Here is a 14,403-nt window from a genome sequence, read left to right on the forward strand (position 1 = left end):
TCCAATCCAGCCATGCATCACATCAAGCACATCAACAATAGATTTGACTGGTTGCCATTCCTCAAGATTAGAGGGATAGACATCTACAAGACAAATGAACAAATGATATAATGGAAAACCTTAAACCAAGTCCAATAAAAGAAAGACCTTCAGAATCAAATCCTTAGAATTTGGTTTATGCATTGGAAGATTTGAACTTCCAAGTTCCAAATATAGCTCTCTATACATAAACACATATTGCACAAGAACCTCTTTTATGCTATTCTTATTTAGTCCAAGCTTGAAATATCAGATTCTACTCTTCCAAGCAGAGATGAACGAGCTCTCATATCTTCACCTTTTCCCACGTTTTGGCTATTGCATGGTGATCCAACTGCCTTTGCGAATGATTGTAGGAATCCATCTTCCATCTTTTTGGAATGAGTCAAATAGTGATATGGATGTGATTTTGGAGCTTGGACGCCTTGTTGAAGGTCGAATTTTTGTATCCATGGCAAAGAGAGAGAGAGAGAGAGAGAGAGAGAGAGAGAGAGAGAGAGAGAGAGAGAGAGAGAGAGAGAGAGAGAGAGAGAGAGAAGACTAGGCTACCACAAAGGAGGAAAAAACACGAGATGGACAAAAGAAAGAAGGGAAAAAAATATGTGCCAAGCTTTTACCAATTTGAATTTAGAGTAAACCTATCATTATCATTAAACCAGACATATCATTAAATAAAAGTGGTCGGGACTGTATATCATTAATACAACGAATGTCATAATCGCGAATATAAGAGACTAAAAATAGATGTTGATAATACAAGTTCGTAATATTATTATATATATATATATATATCTTTTTGTAAAATAAAATTTTACATTTTTTAAAATAGGAGTTCCGTTACAAATGCTTTTCTCCTATTGGTCTAGAGCGGTCTCTTTCTATGTCCTAAAAGGCATCTTCGAGACCTCAAAACTCCCCTAATGATTGTGTCCCCACCATACATAAATATAGGTATTAATCGTGTGATCCACTAGGTGAAGGCATCAAACACCATAACCTTGGTCTTATCAAGGTTCATTGTGGGGTCTATATCTTTGGCTAAAGACATGTAATGCATTTATCTGTAGTGCTACAACCACTCTAGGGCAATGAAACATCATACATTCTTTCTTGCCCATGTGGATGATTCCCCCATTATTTCCATGTTAGAGGCAAGCACGGGTTCCTTGACATTCCTCATTATACCAACAATTTAGTGGAACATTCTCGGTTGCAATGGGGAGATGAGAGGAGGTCGGGCTTGAGGGAAATACATAGTAGGGAAGGTATGGAGTGTAAAAGCGAGTTGTGTCATGAACTCTTGCAAGGATATGTATGGGTTTGTATCTTGTAAGGCATTGGGTGTGAGGAAACTACATGGTAGCTACCAATGCATGGAGTGTGGGAGAGAGTTGTGTCATGAACACATGTAAGGATATGTATGGTTTCATATCTAAACACTTGCCATCTCCTTGGTAAAATGGTAGTTGGGGTATCGTTGAGGGCATCTCATGGTTGGGGGGAAGAAAATCATATTGAATTTCACACACACACACACACGCACGCACGCACGCACGCACGCACACACGAGAGAGAGAGAGAGAGAGAGAGAGAGAGAGAGAGAGAGAGAGAGAGAGAGAGAGAGAGAGAGAGAGAGAGAGAGAGAGAGAGAGAGAGAGAGAGAGAGAGAGAGAGAGAGAGAGAGAGAGAGAGAGAGAGAGAGAGAGAGAGAGAGAGAGAGAGAGAGAGAGAGAGGATGGTGATGTGTAGTAACATATGTAGAAGGCCAAAATTATGTATGACACTAACTATCAAAACTAGAAAAGATATTGAAATGATAAGAGGCTAAGTAAAAACTACATGGGTTGGGCCTAGGGATACCATGAAGATACATATCATTTTAAGAAATTCATTGTCTGTTGCTCTTGTACAACCTCAATCTCATTCCATGTGGAGGAGAATTTAGGGGGCATGGCTCTAGCTCAAGTAATAATCTTATGCATTTTTGTACACATATGTCACCGATGCATGGGTCAAGATTGAGGATGTTTAGACCAACCAAGTTGGACTACTCAACTAATCAATATCCCTTGAGGATGTAGATTAGGGTATTATTGGGCCTTGTCAATACTACTAGGTGCAAATTGAACCACTCACTTAGGGAAGCTTGGTACTCATCATGGAGAAATTTATGAGCCACCTTCGGATAGGGCCTTGATGTAATGGTGCTTTACTCTTGAAGAGAGTCTCTTTATTAAGGTGCCACATACTACGAAGGAGAAAGGGGTAGACATTGCTAGTTGGTTTAGTCCATGACTCACAATAGTGGCCCAAACTGGTGTATGAAGTGATAATGAAAATGCACCCAGGTCTCATAATAGGTGAAATAATAGTAGATGCAATACTCTATCTATGGCTCTAGTTGAAAAATCTAGCACATGCAATCCTCAAGTAGTATTGATTTATATCTGCTAGTCTAAATCTTTTGTTGGTGCAAAGAATTGAGCAACCACCCAATAATACATTCCATGAGAAACATGGGAATTTATATATCTTAGGGGATCGTAAAACATCATCTATAATGTGGAGGAGATGCTTTTAATAAAAGGACATCTTTGTCATAACTCATGTAATATTGTTACCCATGTCTTTTTGGTATCCAAATGGATAAGGTATTGTCTAAGGATCATGCCAATCTTTTAGTGGCTCAATGTGAGAAACAATTCATTAAGGGAATATTGAAAGCATAATAGTCTATCCATGCTAAAGCCATGGAACTAAAATCAATATTACATTTGGATATACCAACATGAAGTGTTGCATTCATTGATAAGCTATAATGTGGACTCAAAATCCATTTGTTCATATCTATGTCTAGGTAGATCCCACAAGCTATATATGAGTGATACTAATCTAGTAAGAGTATATATTACAATTGATGTAGTCACTAAATCACCTTTGACAAATTATGTGGGACCAAAGGCTTACATTGGATCATCATCACAATCATGGATAACTATTGGTGTAAAGCTTGGGCGAGCACTCAAATATAAGTACACATTGTACAAGTCAAGATAATGAAGAGTAAGGGTATCATGGTACCCACCAAAAACTATCTCGCATGCTTCCTCTCTATCTCATCCTCTTGAACAATTCTCATAGCTTTGAATCCACATCCTAATGTTGTTTCCCTCTAAACTAGTATGACAACTCTGTGCATAGTAGGAGCACAAGGAGCAAGGAGCACAAGGACTCAAGCTTCGTTATATGAGGCTTAGTCGTCATTAGTGTGAGATCTCTTCCTTGGTCAAAATTAGCCAAGGTACTAGTTGCCAATCCCAACTAGGTCTTTAGTTCCTATATACACATGGTTATTCTCTCTTCATAGTATTGAAAATGCTCCTTAAATGCTAATTATAGCATGAGCTTGTCAGAAACATGTCTTCTTAACTTTTCAAAACTTGGAGTTGAAACTTCTTCCCAATTTGTATAGAGTTCCATGTTATTAAAAGTGATGCATGTTAGGCTTATATTTAGTGTGGAAATTTTATAAGGGGAAAACTTTAAACAATGTGCTCTGGGCCATAATGGAGAGATGCAACATTTCTCCATCATTAAAAGGGATGGACTATATATTCTTGTTGGATTTCCATGGAGCTATTGACAATTTGTCTTAGTATATGCTTGTATATATATTCAAGTTAGAAGAATTTTCTTAGTGGAAAGAACATTCTATTTTTACTAACTTGATAGAAATCACATTGACTTTACTTGATTGGATTTGAAATTACATACAATAATATGTTTGTTTAAAGTTGTCTTATTGTCAAACGTTTGGAAACTTCTTGTTTTGGTTAGGGTAGTGCAGTAAGGGTTTAGTTTGATCTCATTGTTATTTGATATGCACAAAAAAGTATTTGTTGAGTTTGCATGACATTGATGTGCCTGAATTCTTATGTGGTAATCTTTTCTAAATTGAGCTATCTTGTTTGAAATTCTTGTGGGAGCTTTCGCTCAATCGCCAAGACCCACGGAGAGCTTATTGTTTCAAGCGTTCCAAGTCGAGCACTAATGGCTACCTCTCACATAGCCGATGCGCCATCCATATCCACGGGTGTAGTGAGCTTACCTCCATGCCGATCAAGTTACCTCCTCTCCCGTGTTGACGATTAACATTACCCCCCTCCTAGACGAGTGCTAGTCCCATGGCACTCACCGTCGTAGGTAGCAGGCTTTAGCATGCACTGAAGACGTGGGTGGCAAGGACGCCTGTGGTTGCCATGGAGGAGTGTTGGTGGTGGTGTGGAGGAAGGTCCTTGGGGGCACGTTGGTGGCCTAGGTGGCTGGTGGAAGGGTGATTGGAGTTGGTGGTAGGGCTGTTCTTTGTTGGGGATTGAACTGATGGCAAGCACAAGTGTTGGTTTGTTGGGGATTCTGCACATGACAATTCTTTGCGGGCTTGTAGGATGATAAAGGATAAGAATTCAGAGTTGGGTGTCTATAAAGAGCGAACAACACTTTCGTTGGAGTCTTCAATACCTAAAATTTAAAAACCTCTCATAAGTGGTCTCTCCCTAGGGGTAGTGCTAGTCTTCTCTATCGTGCACAAGACATAGTTCAATTAGTTTGGGAGACAGGTCGAACTCTAAGCAAAGCAAGCTGAGAGTATTGTTCTGCACTTGAGAACCCAGACTGTGTATATATTTCGGTGCAGATATTACGTGAGTGCTCGTGCATACTTAGATATTACGTAGTTAGAAGATCGCGGGTTGGTTTCTTGTAACAATGTGTGGATGAATCAAAGTTGTCCATGTTGAGAAGAAGTACATGTGAAGGTGTATGAGACATCCTTTGCGTTGTGATTGCACGACGTAGCATAATTGAACACAAGGACACCGCACGTTCGATAGTTGGGAGCTATTGAACTTGCTTGATGTGAGGACGGTGTACTTTTCATGGCCATTCATGCAGTGCTTATCACAATTGATTGCAATGGTATTAAGGCAGAGTGCAAGAGGGAATCGTGCGAATGGGTCAGGGTGACAGGTCTAACCATAGGCGAGACAAGCTCCCTAGGTATGTCCTGCCCTTGATGTGCCCTAAACAATTGTGGGTGATGCTAAAGTGCTAGTGGACTAGGGACGGCGGAGCCAGTCAACCAAGGTCACTGGATGTACCTAATTTGAGGACCCCTAGGTGCTGTGCTGTGATCGTGGGTGCTTCTTATCTTTTCGTTCTTTTCTTTTCTTTTTTCCTTTTCTGTTTTCCTTTTTGTTTCCTTTTCTTGTGCTTTTTTCTTTCTTTCTTTCTTTCTCTTCTCTTTTCTCATTTATTTTAAAAGACTTGCATGAGTACAACCATTGCAATATGTTGAGGCTATCAGCCTTTCAATGGGTTGGGAAATGTCAAGCTTCGAAGGCTCAGGAAATGGATATTACAGTGATGATTGTGCCCTAGCCTCTTTTTTAGAGAAGCAGTTGTTGAGATGGGGAGATACACTTGAGATATTGCAAACCTCTTTGCGACACGCGATGTCAGTACAATTGAGACAACAATTGCCATGAGCCAACTATAGAGCTTGACCCAGAAAGAGAGAGTAGCCCATGACTATGCTTTGGGCCATGCGATGTAGGCGATCGGCAAGGGTGATTTTCGCTTTCGGCATCGTGGCTTTGTCGCGGCTCTTTGTGGGATCGATGTTCTTGCGGTGACTTGGGCATTGAACACTTTTCCACAAAGACCTGTATCGTCCTGCATCCACTTGTCACTTCATGAGAGTACATGCACGGTATATGCCGTAACTATAATAAACCAGTGCAATGCAAGGAGACATCACTTATGTGAATTCCATGGTGTTGGCTTAGATACTTATCACCTGTGCTTGATTAGCTTTTTCTTTTGCTAAAGACGTGAAATATATTAAACGCAAATATGAAAAGTTTGTACAATGGGGGAACATGTCAACACTTAACCATTTAAAGACATAAAGTCATGGCCATGCAGCATTTGATAAGTCTTTTATACAACATGGGGCTACTCTATTTGTACGAGGCGGGGCGAGTCTGGGTGGTCGGGCGGCTGAGGCTGTGCTGGTGAGGGGCTCCTATGAGACTAGATGGGGAAAATGTCGGTTGGGACCCGGATGGTGTAGTCCCTGGCCGCAACGGTTTCCAGAATGCTTTTGAACAATGCATCAAATTCTTGCTTATCTTGAGCTACCCTCTCCTCTTTCAAGCACCTGGTTCCCGAGCGTATGGTGGGGGCCCACAAAACCAGTGTTGCCACGCCCTGTGTGCTCCCTTGAGCTTCTATTCCCCTGGCCTGGGGATATTTTGGCCTATGTCCGGGCCGGTGTCACTTGGGGCCTCGTTTCTTTGCATACCCTTTAAGGGTAGATACGTAGCGTTCAGGCGGAGGCGCTTTTGCTACATGCTCCCTTCGACGGCGGATAGCGTCCTTGCAAGCCAACTGCACTAGGTGCTCCATGTCAGCTACCATAGGGGGACTTGCAGAATGCGAACCAAGGATTAGGCCTTGAGGCAGATAAAACTATTTGCATGGAAGGGATTATATAGTGGATTATCAAGTGCATATGATGAGGAGAGGAGAGGTAAGGCATGCAGTGTTTGTTGTAGAGGGATGGCCCCCATGATGATGTTCGTTTTGCCTCCAGCCATAGCAGATCTTGGCTTATGCTAAGTTGTGTGGACTGGTTGTCATGGAGTGGGGCAGGGCTCATCCTCGGAAGGATAGACCGAAAAGGGGGAAAGGTGTATAGAAAGGGACGGTACCCCATCTACACCATCAGAGTTGTTGGTCAAGGCTTCCTATGGCGGTAATGAGGGTTGCATGCCCTTCACTTGGAGGTGGAAATGGTCACACGACTTCTAACTGTGTGATGAGAGGAGGACCTGAGGAGCTTAGCCTGTCAAACCCAACTCTTTTCCCTGCGCTTGACTATCATTGCTCGTATGTGTTGATATTGTCTATACAGGGTCACACAAAAATCATTATTTATTTATATAAATATTTACGAATCCATGTCACTTCACGAGGATAAAAGCCAATTGTAGAACTCGGGATTGTACTGAAGTGTGGCACACGCATCTAGTACTCGTGGCAGCTTACTCAAGACCGATAGATATTTTGCAACATCGAGTAGCATCGAACCTTGTCCGAGTCTACTGGCAACATGTAACTCCTCCTCAGTGAGAACCTTATTTGACAAAGAGTTCTCTTGGCTAGTTTCAGCTAAGTCCGCACCCCGAATGGCAGTTAGTACTCGAAAGGAAGTTGGTGCCACATAGGTTAGGTCTCTTTGAGACCACCATTTGGCCAATCACTCTTCTGAAACTGTCATGATTTGGGCTCCTAGTTCGGCCATTGCAACACGGTTTTCAAACCAACGTTTCTCAAATTGACTTTGACCCTCCGAATGTCGCTTTAGTTGCTCTATCTCTAAGAGATTTGGTTGGTAGAGCACATCATTGAATGTTACAGTTAAGCGTAGTTCGTCGGCTTCCTCGTCAGAGGTGACTCGCATGCATTCATGCAGGAGCCTATCATAGTGCTCGTTAAGATGTTCTTGCTCTTCCCAGGATAGGAAAAATGGCAAGTATTCTCCAAGCTGCTCCTTAGGGAATGCGCCCATGTCCGCAAGGACGTAGACACGTGTGAACACCTTGAGCTTAGCATCCAACCCAGTTAAGCATTCTACGACACTTCTATGTTCAACGAGGGCTTGCTCGGTTGCTATCTCATGCAAGGTTCTAGGAGTTTGCCTAGGCTTTAGTATAGCTGGAGCCTCAGGCCTAAATGAGCAAGATTGGTCAACGCTAGGATTTCTTATGCTCTCAGGGTTTCCATGTTTCTCCTAAGGCTTTGTTATTGCATCATGGTTCTCCTTGGATGTGACTAGTATAAATTTGTCACCCTGTTGTGACAGTGTTGTATCCACTCTTGATTAGTCAATGCGAGTTTTGTTGTCGGTGGATTGAGTGTTGAAAGCAACCATTGATGGTAACAGCTGCTTTGATTTTTTAGAGCACACGGTTGTGTCTAAGGTTTCACCGCTATTAGGAGAGACATCAATGGGTTCATTGGTGGATGGGCTCGATGCTTTATTCGTCAACTCTCCAACGCTCTTGGTCTCAATGTTCTTGGGGTCCACAACCACCTGTAACTGCTGTTGTTTTCACTGTTTTCTCCTCTTTTTCTTGGTCAGAGAAGGTGCATAACTTAACAACTTAGGACCCTAAACTAGGTCAACCATTGATGTGCTTAGTTGGGCCTCAGGATTCTCTTTCTCTAGTGTGTCCTCATGGGACATAGCCGCAGCTTGCTGAATAGCCCTCCTAGGTTGTGAGGGTACAACTGCCTCTCTTTTTGGAGATTCTAGCTCTTCATCCAATTCCCTTCTATTTAACTCCTCCGGCCTAGGCTTTAGGCGCTTTGGAAGTGCTAGAGTTGTGAAGGAAGTTGGTTGTGACACCTCCTCCATAGGTGAACTACTAAGGACACGTTCCGCAAGGAGCATTGTCACGGCCAAGGACTATGACTGCTGTGATCCCTGATTGGAAGTAGTAGCAGCTATTTTAGTGGACTAGCTACTACTAGTAGATTGTAGTGTCAAGTCCATAGGGCGATCCGAAGTGGTCGTGTCTTTTGTTTCCCTTTGATCATTCACTTGTGTAGATCAAGCATGAGATGATCTAGTCACATTAGGTTGCACAAGCATATCCTTGGGCCGAGAGCTACAGATGGTGCCATGTCCCACCTCTTGGACATTTGGAAGCTTAGATGGAGATAGAGATTGGGATTGAGCAGCCACCCTTGACGACTGTTATTGCCCTTCCTGTGTTTGTTTGGAAAAAGAGGGTGTAGGAGATCTAGGACTCTTAGGTGGACGTGGCACTTGCTGAATGATTTGCTCGAGGCTATTAGATGATTGTGCCATTTTCTTTGTTGAGCAATCAGCATTCTCACGAGTACCGTTGTGCCTTTGATGCTCATTATCCTCTTGGGAAGTCAAAAGCTCCTTGAGCACTAGTGGTCTTTGTGCATGCTCAATGGTTACATATGACATCTACTTATTAAGCATGCTAAGCTGAGGCTCTTTCACTCATGTTTGGTTTCTTGCCTCGAGACCTGGAGTTTCTCTTAGATTTTCTCTTGTGCTTCGTTGCTTTTGATGCAATTTGGCCTTCAGCTCTGATAGAGGTGGTTTCCAAGGGGTTTTGGTACCCAAATCCATCGGTTACCTGCATAATACCCTTGAGCACGTAGCAATGCTTTGGATATCCATCTCGGTGTTGTATTGGCTCTCCATTGATGCCTTCGTCTATAAGGCTTGGGCTTCTTTTGGGGTCTTCTATGATATTTGTAAGTCCAAAGCCCGTCCTTGGCATTGTCTCTTGACCTTCTTGTTTCAGGCATGGCCTCACTCACTGGTTCTTGTTGTTCGACCTGTGCTTGTATCAACTCTCCCAACAAGTCCTTATTCTCGTTAGTAGGCTTGACTGTTATATCAGCACCTTCCTTGCCTTTCCCTCGAGGTTCGATGAGGTCACCCTTGCTAAAGGTCGTGACTATCCTTACACGCGGTAGTGTCAAGTGTATCCTCTATGCTACATAGTTGGCCTCACACTTGGTCGCCCTTTTGAAGGGTCTTCCAAGGAGGGTTCCCTTCTCGCAATTAGCACTATTTGAAGGAACATGAAATATGATAGGCAAGATTTTAGTTTCAATTGTTGCAAGGATTTTGCACTTCCCTATGAGTGCTTGTGGGTGTCCCCTGCAAGGGCTAAGAGTTGCATTAGTCTATGTGAGCTCTGGTTGGCCTAGTAGGGTCCATGATTCATAAGTCAAGATATTAAAATCTACTCCTTCATCAATCAGAGCATCGATAGTATGCTCTCTTTTCGCGGTGAGTTTGACCCTAAGATAAGGAGGTGGTATTATGTCTTCATCTTCCGTGTCTTGGCTTGTAAATTTAAGCCTTCTAACAAATGCCCTTGAGTCCCCAACTGCACGACCAAATGTGGATTCTCCACTGGTGTCTTGGATCATCAGTGCAGTGCTATTCAAGGAGCATCTATCGTCAGGACTGTCATATCTAGTCGTTCTCACTATTGTAGCTTGATGTTGTTGCTTTTCGCTTTGACTAGATGCAGTCCGAATGCAACACATATGTGTTTTTGTAGTGTGGCCTTTTTGCCCTTGTTGGCTAGATGGGACCATTGAGGTTCTAGGGTCTCTGTTTGTCTCTGTTTGGGTACGGGCTTTTGATTGCTCTTTTGCAAGTGAGAATCCATGCTCGTGTAGAGCCATTACTACACTAGGGTCTGTTTTGGAGGACCTGTCACGTCGCACGTTTTCTCTCCAACCTACTCGGGGGAGATGCTCAATTTGGAGGACCGTTTATAGCCAAATTTTGAACTACTTGCTCTAAGTTTCAGCCCAGTGATCAATCTATGATATGGTTTCGGCTCTATATGGTCTCTCGGTCAGTTTCAGGGTCTATAGGTTAAAATTTGAAAAAAATCTAAATTCGGCCCAACAGGTCCAAATTGCAGGAGCCGAGTGTCCGATTCGGACCGTCTGAGAGCCGAGTAGAAAGGGCTAAATGTAACTGGTCCGAATGTCAAATTCGGCCAGTCCGAGTTTGGTTGTCCGCGGACTGAGTGGGTTGAGGCCAAATTTCGAAGTTGGTCCGAATGATCAATTCGGACGGGCCGAGCAGTGGGTGTCTGAGTTGAGTGGGCCGAGTCAAGTGGTCCGAGTGGTAGTGGGCCGAGGGCCGAATGGCCGAGCGGTCCGAGTGCCGATTTTGGGACTCGGCCCAGAATCGCCGTCACTTGAACACGCCGAGCGCGGCGTGTTTTTTCGTTGAACTTCACGAAATTTGCCGCACCGAGCATTGGAGGCCTTTCCCCTGGTCGAGCAGCTCCAGATCTAACCTACTCATATAGGGAAAGGTGTAGAATTACCTAGGTTGGGTAAATAACTCTTGAATGGCCAGATCAAAGTGGATCTATGCGACGAAGCTTTCTCCCTCTCTTCTGCTCTCGTGAAACCCTGCAATGCATAGTGTGGCCTTTCTTGCCACTCCTGGCCCCTTATCACCCTGCCCAAGCATGTACTCACCTTAGTTTTGCCTCCCTTACTAACATTTAACCCAAAATTTCATTTTTAGCCCTTCTTTTCCCTGTTTCAGGCTGTTATACAGTAACAGAAAACCCTATTGTTTGCTCCAATGTTTTGCTCCTATCCTTCCTAAATGCAAGAAAAAATCATAAGGAAAATACCTACACTACTCCATCATACTTTCCCAAGTAAACCTACTTTCTAAGGAGATCAAATACCTCTTCAAACTCCCTCGCTTTCTACCTATCTACCTCAAGCACCGGTTCGGGGAAAACCCTACTCCGATGCTCGATTTGAAGCGCGCAAGTGCTCAAGGCTTGAATCCGTTGGTCCCGGCAATGGAACCAAAATTTGGGAGCTTTTGCTCAACTGCCAAGACCCACGGACTGGTTATTGTTTCAAGTGTTCCAAGCTGAGCACTAATGGCTACCTCTTACACATAGCCGACACGCCATCCATATCCACGAGTGTAGTGAGCTTACCTCCATGCCGATCGAGTTACCTTCTCTCCCGCGCACTCCGGTAGCTCCACGATCCAAGTGCAAGCTTCAAGCGAGCTCCATCCTCAAGCTCCATAGCCGCGAGCAAGACAAGAGAAGAGAAGAGAAGAAAAGAAGAGAGGAGAAGATGGAGAGCTTCTCCTCCCCGGTCCCTCACCCTCACACACTCACTCCCTCACACTCTCACACTCCCTCTCTCAAGCACAAGCTCAAGCAAGCAAGAAGAAGAAGAGGAAACCCACTTTTGGCCACACACAAAAATGAGCTTCTCATTCACTTTTCAACTTTATATACAAAACCCTAAATCCCTTTTGGGCGATCATCCCCTTATCTCCTTTTTTACATTGCCGACCGTGGCCTAGGCCCTTTTTCCCATTGTCATTCTATCTTCCTAGCTTCCTTTCCACCACCCATTTATATTTACAAATTGCACAGGTGAGAGCCCGACGCTCCTTAAATTAAATCACGATGCGCTTGTGCTCTTTTACAAAAGTATTGACTTGTGCTTTTCCTTGTGCGCATTTTCCCTTATTTAGGACTTTTCTGTGCTTCTCGTGTTTCTAGATTTTTCTTGGCGCGCCTTCATCTTCCATTTCACTTTGCCTTGGCCTTTGTCTTTTGCTTTAGCTTTTCCAGATCTTCCACCTTATTCGTCTGACGGTTAACAATTCTTAAGTAATAATGAATGAACATGGAAGCTAATGTTGATACAATAGTTGATGAACTCTAATAAAAGAGAAGCATATTTCTATAGAAAAAAACGAATTCAAGCCATTAGCATGATTGAGAATGAAGATACATATTGGTATGCCCCCACCACTTGTGGAGGGGTTGAAGTTGTTTTGGTGGAAAAGGGACCCATAGTAAAACGACCTCTAAAATGGGATTTTGACAATGCATCTAAGATTTGAGTGGGCTACAAACCTCAAGCATCAACCAATATGCCTATCTATGCATTTAAAGAACTATGAAGAAATATTAGAGTCGAACTTGAAGCAATTGAGTAGGGCCCCATTCCTCCATTCAATGGACTGTAGTATTCAAACTTGTTCCAATTGTATTGTAATCCTGTGAAGGCTACCTTCATCTATGCTTGAGTCTGATGAGCTGACATCTTTACCTTTTCCTTATCTAGCTAAAACATATGATCTATGATTTGAGCATGGTTAATTTTGTTCCTTTTTCTCATGGCCTCAACTTCTTGTAGCTTGTGGTGATGACTATGTGGTGATGCAATGTTGTGGGTGGTGATACATGGTGATCTTTGGGCTTTTATAAATGTCAATGTTGATTATGATATTGTAATATGCACTACAAGAACTATCACACAAGACAAGATAATTAGAGAACCAAAAAGCCTCATTCTTCGTGTAGGCACTAGATTGTATGATTACATTGTGATTATGTGGTCCCTCAATGTTACAGGTGGCAATAGGTGTTTATCTTTGGGCTTTTAAAAATGTCAATGTTGACTATAGTATCTTAGGGAGCTATGTTGAGGAGGTAACCATCTTGTTGAGGAGGTAACTATCTTTGGGCTTTTAAAAATGTCAATGTTGACTATAGTATCTTAGGGAGCTATGTTGAGGAGGTAACCATCTTGTTGATATGGCCCATTATCTCTTGGTGGTAACCTTTGTGTGCTATGAGCCCCCCATGGATCACCAGTAAGCAAGGGAGCTCCATCATAGTAGTGGAGTTCCCTCCCATTGCTTGGTGGTGACTCTCATGGGTGGTTAGGGTGAGTGTCACAAGTGCCAAGTGTGATACTATGTTATGGGTGATGATAGGTGGTGATATCTGGGCTTTTAAAAATGTCAACATTGACTATGGTAGCTTGGTGGTGACCCTCATGGTGGGTGGCTAGTGTGAGAACCACACAATGCCAAGTGTGGTTATAACAATTTTCCATCCTAGTATTAGATAATAGCCCTCTTTTATAGAACCCAACATAACTTTGGTACTATATTCTAAAACCAAATGTCTATTCGAAAAAAGAATGCACAAGGAAAATAGGGTTTAATGTCTTGGTTGTAAAACAGAAGGTGATGGATGGATACAAAAAAAGCCCATGTGCATTAAACACTATATTAGGGAATTAGGGAATTCTCATATAGTTTAAAAATTCACAATATAGTTAATATTTGGCCACATGATCAATTCTTGTCCCCTTACTTGAAAGTGGAGTCTACCCTAATTACTATATAGGTTGCCTTTCCCCACTTTGAACCATGGGTTAAGATTTAGCCACATGGCCAAATCTTTACCCCTTATTTGAAAGTGGGACTTGGGAGATTCCCAAATTCTCTAACATGGTGTTATTATATCAATGACAATGTTGTTACCCTAGTTAACAATTTGCAAGCACGGGGTTGTTACAACAACCATGAGGATGCCTCCTCCCTACCTTAGAAAATAGCTCCAACAAGATGCAATCGCCTAGAGATTTTTCCACCACACCAACTATCTTCGGATCAGCATCTGCCTTAGCAACTCCTCCAATATCACCATCTAGGCTATCAAATATACCCTTGATTGTCCTTATGTCCATACTTGCTACCTCAATAGTCTCTTCATAGACCTTTGACCTGGAAGCCTCATCCACTAACTTTCTGCAACTATCAGGAATCATGCCCTCTATGGCATCTTTTGTCTTCTTTTCACCCCCCTTACCGCCCCCCTTCGGCCCCTTCGCAACCCCCTCCCCACTTTTGGTATCAATAGCATCCGGATCCCCCTC

The sequence above is a fragment of the Lygodium microphyllum genome, chromosome 12, assembly GCF_053477565.2.
Source record: "Lygodium microphyllum isolate KBCC chromosome 12, Lygodium_microphyllum_v1.1.10, whole genome shotgun sequence".
Taxonomy (NCBI): Eukaryota; Viridiplantae; Streptophyta; class Polypodiopsida; order Schizaeales; family Lygodiaceae; genus Lygodium; species Lygodium microphyllum.